This window comes from Erinaceus europaeus, chromosome 1, assembly GCF_950295315.1.
Source record: "Erinaceus europaeus chromosome 1, mEriEur2.1, whole genome shotgun sequence".
Lineage (NCBI taxonomy): Eukaryota > Metazoa > Chordata > Mammalia > Eulipotyphla > Erinaceidae > Erinaceus > Erinaceus europaeus.
In genome coordinates, this window is record NC_080162.1 from 176,576,247 (window position 1) to 176,602,374 (window position 26,128).

General features: G+C 34.1%; 1 long non-coding RNA gene across 4 annotated transcripts; it reads right to left on the reverse strand.

Moving 5' to 3' along the window:
• Positions 1–352: 352 nt before the first annotated feature.
• On the reverse strand, positions 353–19,570 carry LOC132542053 (uncharacterized). 4 transcript variants are annotated; one of them, XR_009553200.1, is made up of 4 exons: positions 19,556–19,570; positions 16,128–16,298; positions 9,952–10,082; positions 353–1,613 (listed from the first exon to the last, which is right to left on the reverse strand). It is a non-coding gene; the product is annotated as an uncharacterized LOC132542053 (long non-coding RNA). The 4 variants fall into 4 exon arrangements; XR_009553197.1 differs by lacking the exon at positions 19,556–19,570 and having other exon boundaries at positions 353–638; positions 1,570–1,613; positions 16,128–16,363; XR_009553195.1 differs by lacking the exon at positions 19,556–19,570 and having other exon boundaries at positions 16,128–16,362.
• Positions 19,571–26,128: the final 6,558 nt, after the last annotated feature.

The following is a 26,128-nucleotide window of genomic DNA, read 5'->3' on the forward strand; positions in this document are numbered from 1 at the left end:
AATTCTCTGTTTCCTCTTTGCAAGCTAAGTAAGCTACCCGGACCCAGGTATCCAATTTGTAGATGTTATCTGCGGATATCCAGAGGGCAACTCAGATGACAACATCCCAGAAAGAAAGGGCTTATTTTCTAGAGAGCTTACTACCGTGGGTTTCTAAGAAGACATGAAGGCACCTAAATTGGGGGTCTCCTTGGCTTGTGGGAAGATTGCCCATGATAGATGGAAAGAGAAGTGCTGGCCAATGTAGAGTCTCTAGATGCAAGCCTGACCTATGAATTTAAGACGAAAGGTGAGGAGCGGGTCTGACACCCATACAGGTGGTCAGGGACAGGACAGAGGGGATGCAGCCTTTGAATCACGCCAGAGAGTGCCCTGGCCAGAGATCCTCAATTAGCATGTCTTGTATCATGTCCCTTGAGATGGTTCCCTTACCTTGGAAGTAAAAGGGACAGAAAATAAAGGATCTGTGGTGCCTCAACAGATCTGGACCACTAAGGGCTCAGGAGCCGCTGGGGACTCAGGAGTCCATTATCCCAAGTCCAGATCTAGGGGAACTCACCTGGTAGCCTTCAGGCCTCTTCTACCTTGTGTAACTTTTCTTCAGGGTGCCCCACATTGGGTGCCAGATGTCGGGGTTCCTCGGAGGGAATGAGCCAACCTAGTTCCCACTTCCCTACCTGACCTGTTGGCCACCAGGAAACAGGCAGAGAGCAGGGGACCATCATGGGCTAGCAGAGGCAGGAATGAGTTCCCTAATTGGTCTTCTAGCATACCATGGCAGCAGACGATACACAAACCTCCTTAGGGTACTGCTGCGGAGAATGGGACATTTTTATTGATGGAGTTACAAGTTTATAAAGGGTTATCTGTGTGGGGGAAGTAGCCAGCTGGCTAATGAGGTCAATATTTTCTTATAAGAGAAAAGAGAGCAAGGCAATGAGTAGGTATGGATGGTGATGCAGGAATGGGTAAATAGAAATATAAGGAAGGCAAAGCTCACCAGTGGGAGGAGGGGTGGGGTGATGCAGTGAGGCTGATACTCTAGCCACATCTCACTCTACCACAAGGCTGGCCAAGGGGAGTCTGATAAATGAGCTTCCGGGGAGTTGACCATCCATGCTCAGACACATTAGACCCACATCAGGCGCTCTCCTCCTTTGGTATTTTTTTTTTCTTTACTGGGAAGTTCAGGGTTTACAGTATCCATGATGACACGTGTACAATTTATCATCTCCCTATGATAAGTGTATGTATAACATTCTCAGGAACAACTTAAGTCCTTTCCCATAGTCACACACCAGGATGCAAACACCTCTCCACCTACTTCTCACCCTCAATTGGTGCTCGAGATCATATTAGTAACTCGGTATGTTTAAGTGGGTAATAGATAATTTTGGAACCATATGCATAGCGAAATTCATTCTTTTTAGTCATAACTTTAACCAAAATCAGTAAAAATGTGGCAGTACCTATGATGATTCACACAAAATAAACAAAAAAATTCATTAACTGAAGAGACCTTTAATATTATAAATATGCATAAATGAAGTGCATGTCATAATAACTTACATATCTGGTGTTGCTGATGTACCGAATTTGTAGTGTATTTTAATCTGTAGTGAGTTACAACACAGACAAAGGAAGGAGATAATGTTAGATAATAATACAAGAGTAAATGATGAAATCTGAAAATGGTATAAAAATCAGACTATTGCTTCTCTTTCAGTATGATTATATGCATTTCTCTATTTACAACTCTTCATATTCTCCCCATCACCTTTAAGAAAACTATGATTCCTGAAAATCCCATAAAAGATCACCCACATTAGCATCAATTCACTATTCTAATATCCAAATATTATTTTATTATTATTATTACCTTTACTTATTGATTAAATAGAGACAGCCAAGCCAGAAATTGAGAGGAAAGGAGGTGATAGAGTGGGAGAGACAGAGAGACAATTGCAACACTGTTTCACCACTTATGAATCTTTCTCCCAGCAGATGGGAACCAGGAGCTCAAACACAGGTCCTTGCACATTGTAACATGCGCTCAACCAGGTGCACCACCACTCAACCCCATACCCATATATTCTTTAGAAAACAAATTAACCTTCATTTAATTTATTTATTTTTATAAGTAGTTTAATACAGATTAACAAAATTACAAGGTAATGGGTACAACTCCACACCATTGCCAGCACCAGAGTTCTGAGTATCCAGTCCCTCCATTGTAAACTATAGTAGTTCTCCTAAAGGCAGAGATACAGGTTAACTATTATTTCTACAAGTATCTGTCTATATTTCTATATATTTGCTCATTTATTTCCCATGGTCCCATCTTCTCTCCCTTTACAAGTCACACATACTCCTATTACTACATCAAAATGTCCCTCCATTTTTCCTCTTCTCTCTCTGGGTCCTGATGAAGTTGGAGTTCAGAGCCCTCTGGTCACTTTCACCTTATCATTTCTTCCTGTCTGGGAGTATGGATCAAAATTATTTTAGGGGTACCAAAGGTGGGAGTGCTAGCTTCTATAATTGCTTCTCTGATGAACATAGGCAATGGCAGTTCGATCCATATACCCAGCCTTAAATATATTTTATCTATGTTTATTTAATTTGCACATTGAAGCTGAAAGGGAAAGGGAAGATAGAGAGGGAGGGAGAGAGAGTGCCACCTGCAGCACTGCTCCACCACTTATATAGCTTCCTTTCCTGCAGAAGGGACCTAGGTCTTGAATCAAACATTTAACACTAATTTTCTAGACCAAACATGATTATTTCCCTGTGTTTTGGTTCTTAATATTTTGTCACATAAAATACTCTTTCAAACATCTATACATTATAAAAATTTAGTCACCAATCATTGTCTTTTTAATTATTCCTATGAGATAATTATTTTTTACTATATTAAGAATAATTTGAATTAAACCATCTCTGAGACTGTGAGATCTATAGTGGTTATTGGGAGGGTAGGGCCACAGAACTTTTATGGTGAGTACAGTATGCATCTATACTCCATAATCTTATAAAACCAAGTACATTAATATTAATCACAAATTAAAAATTCTTTGAAAAAATTAAATTGCTAGAAACCTTGAAAAATAATAATTTATATTAAAATTCTATATCATACATCAGCTAACACTGTAAGCATTTCCATAAATTGCTTTTCCTTATTATTAACTGATGAAACTAATATGGGAAAGGGGGATGTAACATTCTCTACTGTTGTTGATCCAAGTTGAGGGCAAAGTCCTATGGGGGGCCCACAAAGGTGTCTATTTTGTTGTTCATATGGATGACTGGTAAAAATAGAGAGAGGGATTATTTGAGGTCTAGGGCCATCAGGTCTGTTTGGAAATCTCAGGACTCCCCGAATAGGGCCCCAGCTGGTGGGGTGGCCTGATAGTGACAAAAGAGCAATCATTAAAGTATGCCAGTCTCTTGTCCTTATTCAGCATTTTCAGTCCTGGCTTTGCTAAGGTTAGCTTTGGAGTGAGTAAAAGAACTGTAATAGGAAGTAGGTGAGGAGGATATCTAAGTCTAATTAGATACTATTTCACTAGGAACTTTACACTGACTCACTGCAGACTATTTTCTTTCAGGTATATATTTTGCCCTAATTTATGGATACATGTGAACATATGCTCTATCTCAAGGGACCTGGTCTGTATCTAGGACTTGGGACTTTCTTAGGTAGTAAGCCTCCTGGAAGCCCATCCAAGATAGGTCAGAGAAGGTGGGTTCATTGTTCTTAGGAGCTGCATAATAGTCCATTGTGTATATATACCATAACTTTCTCAGTCACTCATCTGGTGTTGGGCACCTACGTTGCTTCCAAGTTTTAGCTATTATGAATTGTGCTGCTATAAACATAGGTGTACACATTTCTTTTTGGGTGGGTGTTATGGAGTCCTTGGGGTATATCCCAAGGAGATGAATTACTGGGTTTTATGGAAGGTCCATGTCTAGCCTTATTAGAGTTCTCCAGACTGCTCTCCACAGAGGCTGGACCAATTTACATTCCCACCAGCAGTGCACAAGGGTTCCTTTGTCCCCCAGTCTCTCCAGCATTTGTTGTTGCTGTCCTTTTCGATATATGCCATTCTCGCAGGAGTGAGGTGGTTTCTCAATGTTGTCTTTATTTGCATTTCTCTGACAAACAGTGACCTAGAGCAATTTCTCATGTGTTTGTTAGCCTTTTGGATCACTTCTGTAGTGAATGTTCTGTTCATATCCTCTGCCCATTTTTGGATGGGGTCAGTTGTATATTTTTTTATTAGTCTCTTGTCTGATGTATGGTATGTGAATATCTTCTCCCATTCTGTAAGGGGTCTCTTTGTTTGTGTGATAGTTTCTTTGGCTGTACAGAAGCTTTATAATTTGATGTAGTCCCATTGGCTTGTTTCTGCTTTAGCCTTCCTTGCAATGAGGTTTATATCATCAAAAATGTCCTTGAGGTTTAGGTGGGAAAGTGTTCCACCAATGTTTTCCTCTAAGTAATTAATAGTTTCTGGTCTAACATCCAGGTCCTTGATCCATTTGGAGTTGATTTTTGTTTCTGGTGAGTGGTTCACTTTCATTTTTCTTCATGTTCCAACCCAGTTTTCCCAGGAACATTTAGTGAAGAGAGCTTCCTTTCTTGGTTTAATACTTTGGGTCCCCTTAGCCAAAATTAGATGTCCATGGATGTGGCATTTATCTCTGGGGTTTTGATTCTGTTCCACTGGTCTGTATGCCTATTTTTGTTCCAGTACCAGCCTGTTTTGATAATGATGGCCTTATAATATAGTTTGAGATCTGAGTGTGTGATGCCTCCATTTCTGTTCTTTTTCCTCACAATTGTTTTGGCAATTTGTGGTATTTGCTGGTTCCGGATAAATGATTATACTTTTTGTTCTATTCTGATAAAGAATCTTGGTGTATCTATGATGAGTATCATGTTAAATTTGGCTCTGGGGAGAATATTCATTTTGATGACATTTATCCTTCCAATCTATGAGCATGGGATGTCTTTTTATTTCTTGGAATCATTTTCTATTTCCTTGAATAATGATTCATAGTTTTAAGTATACAAGCCTTTCACTTCTTTGGTCAGCTTTATTCCTAGGTATTTTATTGATGTCGCTGCAACAGTTAATGGGAGTGATTTCTGGATGTCTTCTTCAGATTTAGTGTTTGCATAGAGAAATGCCAGTAATTTTTTGTACATTGATTTTGTAGCCTGACACCTTGCTATATTGCCTAATAACTTCCAGTAGTTTTCTGCTGGATTCTTTAGGTTTTTCTATGTATACTATCATATCATCTGAAAATAGTGAGAGCTTGACTTCTTAACTTCCAATCTGTATTCCTTTGATTCCTTTCTCTTGCCTGATTGCTATGGCAAGAACTTCCAACAATATGTTGAAGAGTAATAGTGATAATGGACAGCCTTGTCCAGTCCCCAATATGATGAGTAATACTTTCAGTCCTCTGAGTATGATGTGGGCTGTAGGTTTTCTATATATGGACTCCACTATCTTGAGGAATTTCCCATCTACACCCATTTTTTATAGTATTTTGAGCATTAATGGGTGTTGGATTTTGTTGAGGTCTTTCTCTGCATCTATTGACATAATCATGTGGTTTTTGTTTTTTCTTTTATTGATGTGGTGAATGACATTGATTGACCTAACTATTTTGAACCATCCTTGCATTCCTGGGACAAATCTCACTTGATTGTTATGAGCAATCTTTCTGATATACTGCTGTGTCAGAGTGGCCAGGATCTTGTTTAGTATTTTGGCATCTATATTCATCAGAGGTATTGGTCTGTAGTTTTCCTTTTTTGTTTTGTCCCTATATGCTTTTGGTATCAGGGTGATGTTGGCTTCATAGAAGGTGGAATGGAATTTTCCTGTTTTCTTTGATCCTGTGGAAGAGCTTTAGAAGTATAGGTATTGTAGAAAGTAGATCCCAATTATATACCCCTTACCATATTAGGGAGTTACTCTATTCCCTGATCCAGCTTTCCGGTCCTTTTTACAGCCATGACATCATCTCCCCAGACGATTACTTGGCATATCAGATTTCAGGCTCAGGGGAAAAATGAAAAAGGGGGGTGGGAAGAAAAAAGTAGTATAGCCAGGCCCTTTGGAATATAAGTAAAATATGCCTACTAGCTATCTACAATATGGAAGATCCCCCAACTCTTCATCTGCACTATTCCAGCCCTTAAGTCCAAGATTGGTCAACAATTTGTTTGGCTTTGTATGTTAAATATCTTGTCATCCACCAGGTTCTAGATGCTAGCATGATGCATACCAGACTTCCCTGGACATACAACCCCAACAATATGTCCTTAATCTCCAATTCCCTTGAGCCCTTCCACTCTAGGGAAAGAGATAGAAGGGCTAGGAGTGTGGATCAACCTGTCAATGCCCATGTTCAGCAGGGAAGCAATTAAAGAAGCCAGACCTTCCATCTTCTGCATCCCACAGTGACCTTGGGTCCATACTCCCAGAGGGATAAAGAATAGGAAAGCTATCAGTGGCAGGGATGGGATACATAGTTCTGGTGGTGGGAAATGTGTAAAATTGTACCCCTCTTATCGTATAATATAGTCAATGTTTCCTTCTTATAAATAAAAATAATAATAATAAAATAAAGAAGTGTAAGTATTAACTGTTTCCTAAAGGTTTTGTAGAATTCATTTTTGAAGCCATCTGGTCCAGGACTTTTGTTGTTGGGAAGATTCTTAATAACTGTTTCTATTTCCTTGTCTGTGATTGGTATATTTAGGTTTTTTAGTTCTTGGTTCAGGTTTGGAAGTGCATATGATTCTAGAAATTCTTCGTTTCTTCCAGATTCTCCAGCTGGGTGGCATATAGTTCTTTGTAGAAGTTTCACATGATTTTCTGGATTTCTGTGGTGTCAGTTGTGATATCTCCTCTATTGTTTACAATTCTATTTATTTGTGTCATTTTCTTTTTTTTTTAGTGAGTTTGGCTGGCGCTTTGTCTATCTTGCTTAATTTCTCAAAGAACCAACATTTGGCTTCATAGATCTTTTGTATGGTTTTCTTATTTTCTATGTTGTTTATTTCTGCTCTAATTTTAGTGATTTCTGTCCTGGTTGCTTTAGGGTCCCATTGTTTCTCTTCCTCTAAGTCCTTAAGGTGTACAGTAAGGTCATTTACTTGAGCTTTTTCTTGTTCTCTAATATGTGATTGTATGGCTATGAATTTCCCTCTCAATACTGCATTGGCTGTGTCCCAAATATTTTGATAGCTTGTGTCTTCATTTTCACTTGTTTTAAGGAACATTTGAATTTCTTGCTTGAGTGCCTCTCTAACCAAGTGGTTCTTAAGCATTATGTGTTTGAGTTTCCAAATCCTGTGACTTTTAGTAATTTTCTGTTTATTGTTGAATATTAGCTTTATTCACTGTGGTCTGAGAAGATACTTGGGTTGATTTCAATGCTCTTGAATTTGTTGGTACTGTCATTGTAGCCTAACTTGTAGTCTATCCTTGCGGATGTGCTGTGTGGATTTGAAAAGAATGTGTATTCTGGTTTTTGGGGGGTGAAGAACTCTGAAAATGTCCAAGAGGTCTAGTCTGTCCATCTTTTCATTTAGTTCTCTTGTTTCTTTGTTGATTCTCTGCTTTTGGTCTGTCTAAGTGTCAGGGTGTTAAAGTCTCCCACTATTATTATTACAATTGATGTATTTTTGTAGTTCTTTCAGGAGGTGTTTGATGTATTTAGATGGTCCCTCATTGGGTGTACAGATGTTAATAATTGTTAAATGTTCTTAGTTGATTGATTCTGCAGTCGTTATGTAATGGCCTTGCCTATCTTTTAGTACTTTATTTAATTTACAATCTAGGGTTTCAGAGATGAGAATAGCTGTTCTGAGAAGGTTTTGATCCCTCCATCTAGTTTGAATGAAAGTCTAGCAGGATATAGTATCCTTCGTTGAAACCCTTTTCATTCAGGGCTCGATAGATATCTTGCCACTCTCTTCTGGCTTTTAGAGTTTGAGTGGAGAAGTCTGCTGATAGTCTGATGAATTTTCCCCTGTATGTGACTTTTTGATTTCTCTTGCAGCCTTTAGGATCCTTTCTTTATCCTTATTTGTTTTCATTGTAACTACTATGTGTCTTGGTATCTTCAGGTCTGGGTTGATTCTGTTTGGAACTCTCTGGGCCTATTGAATCTTAATGTCCTTTCTGTTGTTCACTTCTGGGAAGTTTTCTTTTATTATTTCCTCTAGAATGTTTAAGTCCCCTTCCTCTCTTTCTTCCTCTGGCAGGCCAATTATAAGAATTTTACTTCTTCTGAGATCATCCCATATGTCTCTGTTGTACTTCTCTTTTTGAGCTCTTTTACCTCTGTTTTAATTTTCTCTAGCTCATCCTCTGGCTAATTCTATTTTCTGATTCTGTTAGCCTGCTTTCCCTTCCCTCAGCTTCTTTTTTTCAGTTAAGTTATAATACTATCTTGTTCTACTATTTGGCCTTTTAGATCTGCTATTACAGCTTTCATTTGTCTAATTACCTTGAGGTAGCTTGTTTTTTCTTTTAGGGTCTCATCTGTTGTTTTCTAATTCTGATAGCCCTTTCCTCCATAGTTGTCTTCATTTCTGTGATTATTAGGTTTATTATTGCTTGCATACTTTTCTTACCTATGTTACTTCTGACTGATTTGGTGTTTCTTCTGGCCTCTTTCCTGATTCATTGTGTTAGCAGTTTTATTTGCTCTTGAGTTGACCATTCTTTTACTGATTTTGTTTTTATTTTTCTGTTCTATTGTTCTTCAGTTGTTGTGTTTTGAGCACAAACCACACTATACTAAAGACATTCATGACAAATGCAGTCACCAACCTCAGAAATTACAACAATAGTAACTGAAGCAAGGATTGATGCAGTTCAACCAATGCCATTTATCTAAACAACACATCCAGTCCAAGAAAAAAATAGCAACCAAACAAAAGAAAGAGAAAGGGAAAAAGGGAAAGCAAGAATAGACAATGATGCAAATCTACTATCCATTCTAAATTCTATGAATAAAAAAAGGAGAAGGGAAAGTAGAGAAGACACACACACACACACACACACACACACACACACACTCCACTCTGAGTTAGATCTTCCCCAAAATAATTCACAAGCAAGTATCAGTGAATTTATAAAACAAAAGAAGGAGGAAGAAGGAAAAAAAGAAAAAAGAAAAAAAAGGAAGGACAGTGAATGGAAATATATTATTTTTTAATTAGCTAGGAGGAAGGAAAAAGGAGAGTGGAGGGAAGAGGTAGAGAGAAACAAGTTCCTCTCACAATGGATAGGACACCTAGTCAGCTAGCAATGGCAAAAACAACAACAGTTAAATTTGGTCAACCTGAGAGGAAGGATGGAAAAGGGACACATGTACATAATAATTGTAATAATAAAATAAAATAGAGTAAAAAACCCTAGCAGTCAGTCTGCAGCTTGGACCATCCCAGATTGGCTTCAGGTAGCCTGAGCAAAGACAACCAATTGTAAGAAGTATCCAAAAAAAAAATCTCCAGGTAGTCTTTCCCTGGAAGGTATGAGGCTTTGAGTGGTCTGGTATTTTGTCACTCAAATAGAGCACCAGCCACTTTAAAAGAAAAAGAAGTTAAAAAAAAAAAAAAAGAAAAGGCTTGGAATGACATCCCTTGTGAGCCAGGAATCATGGTAAAGGAAATAGCTCAGTGGGAACCTGCTAGAATAGGCTTTCCAACTCCTGTTGGCTGGTTCTGTGTTGGGTAGTATGCCAGCTCCCCCGTGGGGGGGAAGGGTTGAGCTCAGCAATAATCAAAGATTTCCTTTCTTTGTCCCCCTGGACTCTGTTTGTCAGCCCAAGTGTGAGTTATGGTACTGTATTTTGGTGTCACTCTGATCAGTCAGTGTACACCCTCCTACAGAAAGCCCAGCATCCTACCATATCCAGAGAATCCCAGGTCTCAAGCTCCTGATTTTTGGAGCTCACAACAGCTGCTGCTCCGAAGTCACCATCTTTCCTTCTTGGTTTTATAAAATTCTTAGATTATTAGTAATCTAAAACAACATTATCTGGAAAGAAAAATGAAAAAGCTATTCACTAAAAAAGTCAAGAGTTTGTAATGAATCTCTATATGGTTACCTCATAGAAATTTTTAGAAACAGAGTACAATATTGGACAAGGTGGAAAATATTGCCTATCACTTTGGAAATGAAATTCTGTATTCCTTAAGACATAAACAAACTTCTGTCATTTTAAGATTTCCCAAGCATTTGAAACAGGAGGTAAGAAGATAAAATGTTTGTTCAGATTATATTCTACTAGGAATATTAACAAAGATGTCCTTTGGTCATAGTTAGGAAAGATTTCGTTTGAAGTTTTGGAGAGAGAAGTAATGTATTTTTAATTCTAGTCACTATGTTTTGAATAATACTAAACCTATAATGTACAGAGGAGCCTGCACTTGTGCTCAGTTGCACTGGTGACCTTTATAAATTATTTCATAAACTCTGTGAACTTACAATATATCAATGATATTTGTATGCTGGTTTTAGCTTTAATAGGGGCATCAAAATTAATATCCCTTTTCAGCCACCAGGTTCTAGATGTCATCAGGATGCTGGCCAGGCTTCCCTAGACTGAAGACCCCACCAATGTGTCCTGGAGCTCTACTTCCCCAGAGATTCACCTTACTAGGGAAAGAGAGAGGCAGACTGGGAGTATAGACAGACCAGTCAACGCCCATGTTCAGAGGGGAAGCAATTACAGAAGCCAGACCTTCTACCTTCTACAACCCACAATGACCCTGGGTCCATGCTCCCAGAGGGATAGAGAATGGGAAAGCTATCAGGGGAAGGGGTGGGATATGGAGATTGGGTGGTGGGAATTGTGTGGAATTGTACCCCTCCTACCCTATGGTTTTGTTAATTAATCCCTTCTTAAATAAAAAAAAATTAATATCCATGACTTTGTTTATCACCAAACACTGATTCCACACTTTTAGTGTTTACCATAGGACAGGGAATGTATTTCTCTTTAAATGGTATATATATAAAAGACAAGATGGGTGTAAATAAAAATTTCATATTAGAAATTTTATAAGCATATGTTTTCATTCATAAACTCATACAAACTGTTCTTTGCCAATTGATTCTGCCCCATTTCAAAATTACTCTCTGCTGTTAATTAGTAGTGACTATAATTTGATTAAACTCAATCATGTACCACATATAAACAATGTGGAAAACTGAATTCAGTATTTTTCCACTTTTAGAAGTCATAGTAGTCATAAATAAGCCTAGTGGATTTTTTTGGTCAAACAGTTTGAAATGGAATCATTTCTACTGAGAATATTGTTGATGTACATATTCTATTTTATTCGAAGTATTAAACTCACAGTAAAGTATATATACTGTCTTGATGTAAAATATAAAAATTAGGTGAACTCTCACTGTTGTTTTACTTTCAAAACTTTCATTTCTGGCATCTGTTTCTGGGTTTTGTTAAAAAAAAAATCACCTGCTCATGGTACCTATTTGGATATACATAGTTTGTTAATTATGAGAGATATATGAGACAGGGGGTTGTGTATATCATGTTAAGCTCAGGAAGTGCAAGGATCCCCACAATGATCCTGGTTAGAGCCCCTGGCTCCACACCTATAGGGTTGCTTCACAAGCAACCTGGTCTGCAGGTGTCTATCTTTCTCTCCCCCTCTCAATTATTGTGTCCTATCCAGAAAATAAATAAATAAATGAAATAAATAATGAATGAATGAATGGAAAAAGGCCATATAAACAGTGGTTTTATTGCGCAAGCATCAAGCTCCATAGGGAGGGAGGGAGAGAATGAGGGAGGGAGGGAGGGAGAGAGAGAGAGAGAGAGAGAGAGAGAGAGAGATACGACTGTTAGAAAACCAGAACATCACTCTGGTACATGTGCTATTAGGGTGTGAATTCATGACTTCATCTTAAAAGTTAAATATTTTATCCACTTTCTATTTTGGCTTGATGTAACTAACACATTTGATGATAGTTCCCCAGAACCTGTAAACACACAATTAGAAAATAAGAAAGAAGAAAAAAAAAATCCCATTAAAGTGGGAAATATTTATTTTGCTTAATTTGATGTATCATTACTATTATTGGATATGTACTAAAATACTACTTTTTCAAAGTGCTAATTACATTTCCATAAATTCACTAAGTCCTTAACCAGATTATAAAAAATCCATGATAGAGCAATTCCGATTTAAGAAACAATGATTCCATTTAGGTTTTTCGTTTCAACTTTCTAACAAAAAAAAAAATAAATGTTTTTCTTTCTTATTACACAGCCTGCAGTAATAAGTGAAATATAATCCTAATTAATTTTTCCTACAGCTGTATATAAATCAATAGCTGCAACATCCCAAAGGAAACACACACAGCATAGTCCTCCAGGTTCCTAATGAATGCAAATAGAATGACCTTTTTCTGACAACTAAGAATATTGTTTCATAAGTTTACCATGAAAATTGCTGCTATCAGCAATTCATACAGCAAACAGTGACTACAATAGATGTAAATAACTATTCATTATGGTAAGAAAAGAACAACAACAGAAAACAAGCCCAAGCTATGCAACTTTTAAACTCCAAACATGATTTTTATATTTCATTTTAATATAGAAATTTTGTCTTAAAATAAGCAATCTTCATTTCAGATTTCTAGAAAAAAAACAAGCTACATAACTAATGGCTTTTGGTCTTTTCTTGAGATATTTGCTATTGAATTGTTTATGTAGGTGAACAAAGACACACAATTAGTAATACTGTACAATTAAAATATTACAGTAAAGTTATTGGATAACTATGTGTGCATCCTGTTAGAAATATTTTTGGAATATTCTTTTCTATGTATGACACAATATTATTACTGTAACATGTGTGCATATAAATTTAGAAGTTATGAAAACATATAATGATGGAAATGTCACCTTTGTGAACTTGAGATAAGGTAGGGTGTAATTAAATCATATCTTGTCCATTTTGACTAATAACCCACTTCATTTTAATATAAAGTAGTGCTGTATATACTTATGCTAAATCATAATCAATATTCCATAACACTTATTAGTAGTCTTGAAAAAATGTTATTAAATAGAAGTCAAATTTAAATCTGTATAAAAAGGCAGTCAAATAGGGTAATCCTAACTCTATAGGTATATATGTATTCTCTCTCATTCTCTCTTTGAAGTTTACTAGAGTTCAGAATAAAATTTGCTAGAATGATTCAAGCATTTTCTTACTCTAAGTTTAAGGACTCCAGGTACGATGGGAAGGGATGAGATGGAAGGACTCTGGCATCCAGGTGTATGGTGGTAGAAAAGGACATAAGTTGAGGTAGAGAATGTCTTACAGACACCTATAATGGGAAGGTGAGGGGTTATGTGTGTCAATATCTGTACTATGAAATAAAGTAGGGTGGGGTGGAAATGGGCCTTGTTAGCCTGGTAAGTCATGTGGTAGCTAGACTATTGCCATTTTTTGTTTGTTTCTTTGTTTAATATTTATTTTTTTATTGTTGTTGTTTGTCTCCAGAGTTATCCCTGGGGCTTGGTGCCAGAACTACAAATCCTTTGCTCCTAGAGGTCATTTTTATTTTATGGGATAGAACTGAGAGAAATTGATGGGGGGGGAGATAGAGAGGAAGAGAGACAGAGATACACCTGCAGACTTGCTTCACCACTTGTGATTACAATCTCCCCACCCCCACCCCCACCCCCAGCACAGGTGGGGAGCTAGGGACTTGCACTGGGATTCTTGGGACTTGTACTGGGATTCTTGCATGGGGGTCCTTGTGTTTTTTACTATGTGCCCTTAACTGGGTGTGCCACCTCCGGGCTATTGTGGGATTTGAATGAATTGAATGTTAAATTATTGCTAGATCTCTGGCATCATGTACGTCAAAATGATTTTCTGATTCTCATAAATAAATAAATAAATAAATAAATATTTTTTAAGTTCCTGCAAAATTACATATTTCAGAAAGACCTTAACCAAGTGTTCTCCACATTTACATAGTTCCAAGGATATCTTATGTTTTAAGATTGCACATTACTACCACATAATTACTTGATGTTCTAAATATGTATTCATGAAATTAACATATATAAAATCATCTTTATAAAGCAGTATCAATTTATTTGCAGGCAATTGTACTACTATTTTAATGTCAACTTTCTGTACTTTCCAACAAGAAAGCTGTTTTAAACCTCATTTTAAACAGTTAAGGAAACACTTTTATTCCTACAGTTTGTCATTATCAGTCATAGATGGCATTTTTTTAACCTTATTCAACTTTTCCACTTGATGACATCTCCTGAAGATGTCTATACTCACACCTGTAGTGCTTTCATGTTCAAAATGAATCTCCGCTACATCTCACTCAATATTGATCTTTAAGGCATTTCTCCCAATCCTTTTCCCCGTGTGGTCACTGAACAGTATCAGAGTTCAATAGGAAGATCAGCTGCTCATCCACTTTTTGCTAAAGCAATTTGTATTATGGATTTATTTTAGCAGTCTACAGTGGCAGTTGCTGTTTTTACTATTTAAATGCTTTGATTATCTGACCTTGCTTACTTTATCTTCCTAAGTGCTATGCATGGGCTTTAAAATTGATCAATAAGTGGGGATTCCTCTACAGGATTATGCTGAAATCAATCTCAATTCAGACTTTTATTTAATATTTTATGATTATTACTTGATTTGTCTTAATTGCACTCTTTATCTTAGTAAATAAGTTTAGAACACATACTTAATTATATAGGTAAGAGTCTTCTGAAGACTCACATCTTACAAAAATAACCCATAGTAGTTATATGTTACTGATTATTATTTACTTCAATATTAAGGAAAAAATTCTAAGGTATTTGATTCAGACATTTTTGCATTTTAAATACAATACCTATTTCATTATAAAAAATGTTGCTGCATTTGTACAAGCATCTGAAAAGTCTTCAAGTGCATTAATGTGCTACTTAATTGTGATAAATGTGGAACTTCGACAAATAATATATATACAGCGTACGTAAAGTACTTATAAGTCAGTTTACAAAATTAATTAATGTTCCATGCAAGAAGAAATTTTCAGTAGTTATATCTTTTTAAAGTATAGGAAAAAAAAGCTATCTCAGTGATTATATTTTAAAATTTAGTATTTAATGAGGTAAGAAAATTTATCAGTTTTATTATTTTACTAACACAAAGTGGTATTTTCTCTTTTATGAATTAAATGAAAATACCTTAAGAAATAAAGTAGTTTTAGCACTTTTAAAATTAAATCTTTGAACTCTAGATCAAAGTTTTGTATGCTCTAAAATAAAAATAAAGTCCTAAAATTAAAAGCATGAGTATAAACTTCATATAATCTGAATTATGTAGCTATTCAAACTTGCTATTAAATCTCTTATCTAATTTGAACATTTTTTTGTATTGTTTGGACTTTTAGTCGCTCTTGAAGTTTATCTTTGGATCAATTTCTTCTAATTTAGATTTTAAAAGTCCTAAGAAAAATGTACATGCCATATGCTCTTTTAAAATCCCATTTAAAAAGTCAATCTATAGTCTAAAAATTTTTATCACCAGCTCTTAAATAAAAATTACAGTTAAGTATTGTTCATTAATGTAACCAGAATATAAAATTTGAAATTTTCAAATAAAAATAGAAGCAATGCAAACATCATTGTAAATAAACATATGATTATACAAAGAATAGTTACAATGTGTTCATCTGTGCAAATACAACTTTTTTTGCTTAAATAAATTTAACAGTCACTGAATTATAGTACTACCAACTATACTTAGTAGCACATATCCACCCTCATAATTTAAATTATTGACAAAGAGAATTCAGTATTCAATAGTTTTCATCTCAGGCTTAAGTATAACGCACAAATTATTTTGTACAATAATTTGTCTCTGTTACTCTCATTAAGTAAGACAAAGATTGTAGATGAATAAAATCAAACTAACAGAAGATAGACCATTTCAATTGTTACACACATAAAGTTAGGGTATACATTTTAAGATTTCTAGACATAAAAAGTGTCAAAATATGAAAAAGATTAATTACCTAGTAGGTGCTATAAAGTTCTTCCAAAATCTGTTATAGTCAATCAGTTCCTTTCTACTGTTGTGGTAGAAAAAAGCACTTGAGAGATACCACTTTCCAGAAACTTTTGCATCTCTGTAGATCATAACCCTGGCAACAGATGGTCATACTTTTTTCCTCACGTGGATAAGTCTTAAAAGAGAAGAATCCAAGTTTCATGATGAAGCAACACAAAGCTGGGAAGTGAAAATTATGTTGCAGTGGAGTCTTGAAAATATGACTGTAAAAGTTAATCAATAAAATGTCTATTCCTGTCTATTCACCAGAGGCCCCAGCTGCATAGCTTCACTCGATCGATACTACAAATTATTACGATTTCCAGGTTCCCACTGGACATTCAGAACAAATCTTTCAAGTGTAACAGGCTTATACTGAGTATATGGTGTTTGTTCTCTACATTGAGTTCAAAAAAAGGAGGGAAAAATAAAATCTAAATTCTATGAGCTTTTTTTTTTTTTCTTATTCTACAATTTACTTGTATGGAACTAATAAATTACAACTCACATTTAAATGTTACCAATGATATTTTGATTGTCAAAATATTTTGCATGCTTCTCTTTTAACTGTTTCAATGCTTGGTGAAGAAATGACTTAACCTAGTAGTTGATTCTGGTGTTATCTGACTGTGATTAGTTCTGAATGTCTGCTCTAAAATAACTGAATGGAGAAAATAATTTTCAAGTAGTTATTTATCAAAAAGTCACCTGGATACACTATCACTACTAGAAGGATATAGAACCCTGATGTATGTTTGCAATTGCATCAGAGTATGTTTGTTTGCTAATATATGTTCATTATGGTTATAACTTACTCCAACTCATTATCAGTAGTATGGATTGGGTTTTCCATTCTACTTTATTTTTTTTAAAGTTGTGATTTCAGGCATATCCTGTTAAAAAAGACTATACAGCTGTTTGCTATAGTGAGATTCTTTGCTCTTGGCAGCAATTTTGAGATTGTGAACTCTAGAAACTACTACAGTTGACCTTCACTTTGTGTCCCATAAATTTCACTCAGTATCACCCAGTCAAAATCTAATGTCTTTTGCTAAGGGAATTAACTATAATGCATTTAAATATTTATGAAACCTGGTATGGCCTTTCATTCTTCTCACTGGGGAACACCATGGTGTCTGGTACTGACCCAAAACCAGATCAGTTTGGTAAATCTGAAATTCATGTCATTGTCAATGGAGTGAGATGGGAAAATAAGTAAACTTAATTTTTTATTTTGTGAAATGATTCTTTACTTTTACTTTGCAGTTAAAGAGCAATAATATTTCATGTAAAGTCCCATCTGTTCAGCATGCAGTCATCTCATATAGTCAAGTATGTTGAGGCTACATATTCTTTAAAAAATGGTGAACTTGTTTCTCTTAAGAAAGTATCACTGGCATGATTATGATTATCTATCAGTCTTTTTGAAAATTCCACAACACTGGCTTATAACGTATCATATTACTTATAGTTTTGTGACTGTTGAAGATATAAAAGAGCTGAAACATCACAAATAGGCTTAAATTATTGTTACAATTCAACCAGGGTAATTCTTAGGTGATAACTATATACATTGCCAGAACTTGCATATTAAGAAAATATTATACTTGATTTTATGATCAAGCTGTGTTGTAAAATAAAATAGATTAATACAGATCAATCATATAAAGCTTAACTTTGATCTTTCATTGTACTTAAGTGACTGATTCATTGCCTGGCCTATTTACTTATGAAAGTCAAGATTGGAAGCAGATCATCACATGCCAGTTTTCAGATCAAAAATATTATTATTGTGTGTGTACTAAATAATGTGCTTTTTACAATGATATTTAACTGTAGAAGAATGTTGGCATTATTTCTGTAATGGTAAATCAGCATCAAACACTATCACTAAGTTTCTATCAGTGTTCAAAACCATTTCTATGCTCTTTTGTTCTATATCTTAGGTATATAATTTCCCTAATATAATTTTAAAAGATCATACTGTTGATAGCAATAGTATATTACTAAAGCCATCTCAAAGAAACTTTACCTCATATGCTTTTAAATTTTAGTACCAAATTCTACCTTTTATGTTTTCTAAATGTTGCTTTTTGTTTCAAGAAACTTCAGCTGACTGTAGGTACATTAATAAAAACAAGTTCTACTGAGTTTTTAGATTTAATAAACATGCAAAATATACTTTGTGTAATTATTTTAGTGTCATATGACAGTAGATGGTTGGATTAAGATACAGAAGTAAGCTCTAAAAGAATTTCAAAGTCTTACCTTGATATTTTAGCACTTTAGTCATTCCATCTAAACTTTAAATAAAAATAGTTTCAATGTTTTTATATGTGATTAATGTATTGGTATATGTAGTAAATAATGTAGTTTAGAATTTGACTTCCAGAGATCGTGAATATCAAATGCATATTTTAATTCTGGCCTCAAAACTGTGCTAAAAAATGTGAGCAAGTGACGGAAGAAAGTTTAGAGACACATTATTTATGTAACTAAATAATCAATTTAAATAAAGTTCAGTGAATAAACAAGTGATTCTTGACAAATATTGTGAATGGTAAAGGAGAGAGAAGAAAGAAAGGAAAGCTGAGAGACTTAAGAAAGAAAAGGAGAGAGAGGGAGACAGAATTATTTAGGTTACATTACTTTCATAGTAATTTTTAAAATGCAATAAGAATATCAAGTAAAGGATAGAGAAGATAGAATAAGTATCGAAACATTCAAAAAGAAACTAATGCTTATAGGAGAAAGTAATGATAAAATCTGAAAATACTATTAGAAATAGTCATGTACAAATACCAGATGATAAAAACAGAAATCCAATACTAAAGATGCTTCACTAAGAACAATTTTCAGGTATTCCAAACCAGCACGAATCATTATTACTTTTTTTAAAAAGTAGTTTTTTAGATGCTTCAATGGTCTAAAAACAAACAAACCAAAAAATCCTACTCTAAATGTCTTTCAATTTAATACTGTCTTGCTTAGAGCTGCACCTTTAACAGAAATGCAACAAGAGCCATATGTAACCTTTGGACTCCTAAAGGATAAAGAGGAGAATGACATTGGCATGTAGGTGCTACAGAAACAGTGTATCTTTTCTCTTGCATCCTACCTTGAATGTTTCTTGATAGCTAACAATAAAGTTGTCTGTTACATCATTATTTGTATTTGGATTAGGACACTTACAATTTTCCAATTAGCAATTTCAATTAAGAAATTAAAATTTTAAAGTTTATCTATTTTTAGAATCAACACTGTTTTCAACAAACTAGCATATTTACATGTAATCTTTGGCAAGACACAGAGAGTTAAATAGTAGCTAGAGTCAAAATTATTGACAACTTCAGTATGTAAAATAAAACTCTGAAACACTAAAAGGCAACTCACTTGTAAACATTTTTTTTCCTTCTTCAGAAGCAATAATCCCTTCTGTCATTGTCTTCAGCTCTGCCTGGGGTTTTCTACTGTTCTGTTCTTGGCAAACTGTTTCTGCTATTTGCTCAGTTAGCTTCTCTTGAGCAGCTTGCAAGCTGGATTCCATTAGAAGAAGTTTTTCATCTTGACTGGCAAGTTCTTGGGCTGAAAGATAAAACAAGAACATTGCCTTTTAAAAAACCAGCCTAATGTGTTTTTTTTTTCTTTTGTTTTTTGATTTAAATTTTATGCAATGGAACTTTAAGAAAAAAATTGAACAGATTCTTGTCAAACTGCAAGCTCACGGAGTCAATTTTCAGATTCCCTTATTTAAAACATACATAAACAAAGCATGTGTGAAGAAAATACAAGTTATATGTCAACAATCTGAAATTTATAAGAGACTTGAAATAAAAAATAGTTGTCTTAGTCAAAGAATACAATTTACTGAGGTTATTTATGAAACCACTGCTATGTAAATATAATAAAATAATGTTAATATACAGTTTTCTTGATGTTTTAAACATAGGTACATATACACATATATACATATGTGTACACACAAGCATATATATAAAGCATAATAAATTTTGTCAAAATGATGGCTCTCGGCTGATATTTTCATGAAGAGTATTTATGAGATTCAAGCATTTTTTCAAGGTCATCCAATAGATGGCACTCTTTCATTAGAACAGAGCAGACTCAGGCAGTAAGCTTCAAGCTCTCAAAAAAATAAGTGATTTAAGACAAAGACATTTTTCCTTTGTTCTTTGTTGACCATATTTCTATAGATATAAATCTGTTCATTGTCTTCCAATATTTTCCCTTTTAAAAAGTGATTAACTATTCTTTTTATTGCTTTAAATCTGTATCATCAAATGTAAATATCAAGTTTTTATTTTATCTATTTTTTCATCGTATTTAGATATATACTTATTCACATTATGTTACATAGTGCATTATTGGGGGGTATTTTTAAATTACTTAATATATAATCTATTGCATTAAAATAATATAGTCTTATGAAAATCAAGTAACTTTAAACTTATTGTCCAAAACGGGGGGGGGGGGGGGGGAAGAGGTGAGGAAGGAGAAGGAAAAAAAAATTCAAGTTCTCCAAATCACTATAAATTGAAATGGAGAAGGTTTTGTGCTTATAAGTATATAGATAGATAGATAGATAGATAGATAGATAGATATACATATATATCTTCCCTTTTAATTATTCTCAATTTTATGATTAAAATGGTGTTTATATTATGCTTTAATAAAGTTGGAAACTGAGATACTACAATCTTACATCAGAAGTATCTTTTATAGGCAACCAGATAAAGGAGATACTCTATATAAATATCCTGCATTTATCATTCATCTTTGAAGTTGAATGATGTCTCCTTTATAAATTAGATCTTAAGAATGTCTGATTCTTAGTTTCTAATTTATAGAGTTTGAGCAACATAGTACTTATGTTTTAATAAATAAGCAAATGTATATTTGCTTTGTTCCATGCAAGTATCCAAAATGACCAGTTTTGACTCAGAATAAATTATAGCTATGCCATTTTTATAGGTTAAACATGCTATATATTAACAGTTTAAATGTGTGCCTCAGGAAACCACAGAGCTAATGTAAACAGCTAAATATTTAACAAGGAAGAATGCATCATCCAGAGCTCATCTTTATTAAATTTCACATACATTGAAATGTCCCTGAACAAATGAGTTAACTGTTTGGTAATTTCAACACATGTTAAAGTAGGAAGTGGGGATCCAATAAAGTACTTACGATAAGTATTTGTTCTCATTGATTTAAAAATTACTTGACTACTAAACATATTTAAAGGTTACTTTAACCTTTCCTACTCTTCACTGATAGAAAAAGTAATCAAACATATTATAATTTTATGCTATTAGTTTTATTAATGTAGTTACATAGTCTAAGTGCAATCTTTCATTTAATGTGCTTTTTTATCCATTAATGTATATACTTTTCATGAAATAAGAAAACACTATGAAAAAGTTTTAAATGCATTTTAAGGGGAATTTCTAGACATTAAAACAGTGGTTTTTAAGTTGAAAGAATTTTGAGCAATCAGGTTGAATACAAAAGGTTATGAGAACATAAGCATGTTTCTGGTAGTATCTTTTTTGAAGAATCTAAATGTTCCAGTATACTTTTGTTGGAACTACCTGAGTCAATATTGGCATATATAAATATAATATTCAATTGATTACATATTACATATATATTTGATTGATTATATATATAATCAAATTCTATATGGTGGGAATTTTCTATGAAGTTTACTATTTTGAAATGACTAAGATATTTATGCATTGCAGTTCTCCTAGGAGTCTACTGTAATTCATTATGTGCTGGTTAAAAAGGGGTAAATTATTTTAAGTTTACCTATGTCTTGGACTTGAGCCTGAGTTGATCCCAAGCCAGAGGCTGCTCGCAGCTGCATGCTTTATTTACAATCCCTTTGTCAGACTTACAACTGCCCCAGGCTATAACATAGTGTACCTAATGTTCAAACTGGCAGGTAATCTTATGTCAAACATACTTCTTTGATTTAAAGTGATCAATAGATTCTTGTAAAGAGGTAATTTCTCTGATGTTTCTACCTTGCCTTTTTTACAGGTGATTCACACAAAAGCCTGCTTATATGATGTACGAACAATAAACAGAAAGCTATAATCATGTTTTTTCAGATGTTTCCGGTGCACAACGATTTTGGATCGATACACTGTGTAATACAATTATCTGCAATGATCTGGTTGTATTGAAAAAAGAATTTGCGGGAGACCTCTAGGGGTTTTTATCCAGAAACACATATCTGGCGATATTGTGAATAGTAGGAGGAAAAATTAGGAGAATGATAAGACTGTCTAACATGTAGTCAATTACTTCATTAATATTTTATTTTGTAAAAGTATTATACTACAAAGTTTTGTCAAACAACAGCTCAGAGGTAATAATAATGATGATCCTCATGGTTGTATGTTATTTTTTTTATGGGTAAAACATCTTAAATATATGCACTTTATGGAGATTCAATATCTTATAAACACATTTACTACAGATTATTTAAGCAATATAGATTGATTGTAGCAATATGTATTTTGTGTAAGAAGTCTTCATTCTCATTTGTATATATTGCATAAGTAATAGTATAGGTGAAAAACTTTGATGACTCTTCAACTGCTTATTTTTTATCAGAATGGTAAAATCCTAGACTGCATTTCCATTTGAACTTTTATACTACTCACTGTACAATAAGTCCTTTCTTCAAGTTTTTTAAGTAAAAAAAAATGTAGTATCAAGGAAAGAGCTGAGATGCACAATTTTTATTGAAAAGATATTGCACATTTTCTGCAAAGATATCTGTTTGTGAAAACAACTTGGTTTTGTTTTTACGGCTTTCCCAAAGATGCTGACTCTTCAGAGCATCTACCTTGAAGACTGAAAGAAATCCGCATTTCCTATTTGGAGCCTCTAAACATTTATCAGCTATGTGAAATTCTCTTTTGTTAAGCTATAACACATTCATATTCTGGTTAAACTCACAATTTGGAGTTAACTAGTCCATCGCAGAAAACCCCTAATCTAAGTGGTTTTCTGCAGATTCTCATCTGGCTGCGGCATACCTACTCTGATGGCAAAGCTTGTTCTTTCTGATTCTTTCCTTCCTGTATCTTCTGGACACTTGCTTTCAGTCTCTTGACTGCACTGTCAAGAGGCTTCACTTTACCCACTCTCACTTTGAAGGCTCTGTGTGCCTGCAGGAGACCAGCTTCTAACTCTCTTAGAAAGTTCCATCTTTTGCGTATGGCTTGTGAAGACAAAAAAGCATTCCAATAGTGCCTTTTATAATGTGCTTTTTATATTGCATCCTGCTATTTTGAGCTATAGGAAACTGAAGATTATACAACCCCTCATTAGCAACTGGGTCAAGAGTCCACATCTCTTCTAGGATCAAAACCTTAAAGGATTTTTTTTAAAGTCAGTTGGAAAGAAGGTTCACTATTAGGCTAAATACAATGTTAATCAATACATGAAGGTTCAAAGACTAAAGATAATATTTCCCATAATTCATATGGAATTTAAAGGGAGACTTGTTGGATCAAAATGAATTGTTTCTCTTTAAAGTATATAGCAGGATTTAATGAATATAAAAACTGTCTTTAATATCTTTTGAGTTAGCACCTACATTGCTCTTTCATTTAACACTAAAGCAAACTACACTAATGTGGCACACAGGGAAATCCCTTCACCATAAAAGAAATTATAATATTTTCCTAATGACTTGTCCACACCACTTAAACTAATTAGCTTTATGAGAATAAAATGTTTGTCACTTTCTTTTTTTATTTTATAATTTTCTAACACAACATGGCTCAACTATATACTTGAGTGAGAGAAAATATTAAATATAAATCTAAAAAAGATAAACGAATGTCCTTTTATGAAAGGTAATTCACTAAACTTTGATGCTGTTTAATATCCATCAATATGGTATTCTTGATTTTTTTTAATTGGCTCCCTGCCACACCTTGACTCTCTATCATGCTTCATCATGCTTCTTTTAATCTGAATATTTAGTGTTCTTTCATGTCTTAATTACAGCAAATTGCAGCACAGTTGGCACCATTTCTTGAAATTAATCCCAGAGTACTTTGTTTCTGTCAAGCAGTCAAAGCCTTGGAGAATAATAGTAAATGTTATTGCAGATCTAAATTTAAATGACTGTCTATGTGTTTAACTTAAGCCTTTAATTATTCCTGCGGAACTGTTTTTGGTTCAAATGTATAACATTATTCATTGAGAATGTAGAATTACTTTAGACAGCTTAAAATCTGCTGATATGTTTGGATGTAATTTTAACACAACAATTATTTATATTAAAATATTTTCTCAGGTGTACAAACTTAGTAAATGACAGGTGATGCCTTCTTATGGCCATGTGTTCAGAGTTCCAATACTTCATTATTAATAAAAAGCATGAGTTTAGGTTTATCCAGTTGGGAATGACTTTTTCTAATGAAGTGTCAAGTTGTAAATCAAACTTCAGAATATTTTTGAATTACTATTGCTAACAGTGTAAACAATGCAAGATAGTGAAGCATTTCAAAAATACTTACAAATATAATAATTATATATTTTTTATTTTTACAATATTTTACCTATTATATTTTAATGAAAAAGAAACAGAGTTAGATAGATAAGAGACCAGAACACTGCTCAATTTTGGCTATGTTGGCACTTAGGGTTGAACCTGGGACCTCAGAACCTCAGGAATGAGGCTTTTGTTTGTTTATGTGTAGAAAACTTAATGGACTTACAACTCCCAGTGGCTAATTAATTTATTTCCCACATATATGTAGATGATCAATATTCATATTCAAAATGAAAAAGCACTAAATAAAAGGTGTGTGATCACAGACTTTATGACAAAAAATAGGATATGAGTTCAAGGCAGACAGGCTGTTGGCAACATCTAGTCTTGAGTCCCATATTTAGCAACTATACAATAAATGTCTAGTGTATTGATTGGATAGAAAATATTAATTTCACCTGTCAGACATGTATCATTTTTCTCACTAGGAACAATTATGTCATTTGCTTTGTGTGTGAAATGCAAAGTAAGTGTGGAAGGATTTACACTTACAGGTTTGGCAGATTTATCTCCATGCCATCTACCAGCGTAATTTAATATATACTACAGCTTTACTTAGCTTTAATCTTTATGTAAATAAAGAGTAATGACATTTCTATTACCAGCATTTAAGGCATATAGACAACTTAGAGACACACAACAAACGAAAGCTAGATTTACAAATTCACTGGGTAATTTCTGGGTAATTCAGAAAACCGTATCAAGAAACATGTTTCCAGCTCCCTCTCCTTATCAATAGCAGTGTGATTTTTGAACAGATATCTTTTTCACAGTCTCTCACATCTCAAGGGTGTAGCTGATCTTTCTAACTACAAAGTTTCCTGGCAGCTATAAAGTTGCTTTCAAGCTGTTTTATCTGCTGTTCTAGCTGAGCAAGTTCCACTTTGTGTTTCTGTTGGGTAGCTATTACATCCAAATGCAATGACTGCAAGGTTCCTTCTAGCTCTTTAATAGCAAGAACAGCTTTCTTTCCCATGTACTGGCCAAGTACTTTAACTGTTTTAGCTTCTTCTTCCTCTGTGATATATGCATATTTTTCAACTTCCATTAATACTTACATTGCATTTAATGTAAAGGTTAAAATGAGATATTAATGAGCACAATGGCAGATATGTTCTGTTCATTACACTCTCTAAACATTATTATATAAAGACTTAGAAAAAAAACAAGCATGTTTTCCTATTTGACAGCTAATGTAAATGTAAAATGTAAGGAATATCAAAGTGAAACGGTTATCTCAGGACTATGGTATTATCATATATACTGTTTAGACATCTTCAGGAATCAAGATGCTATCATATATTTGCAACAATTCTAAAAACAGAGCTTCAGTATATCTGTGTTACACAATCAAGCTACTTTTTTCT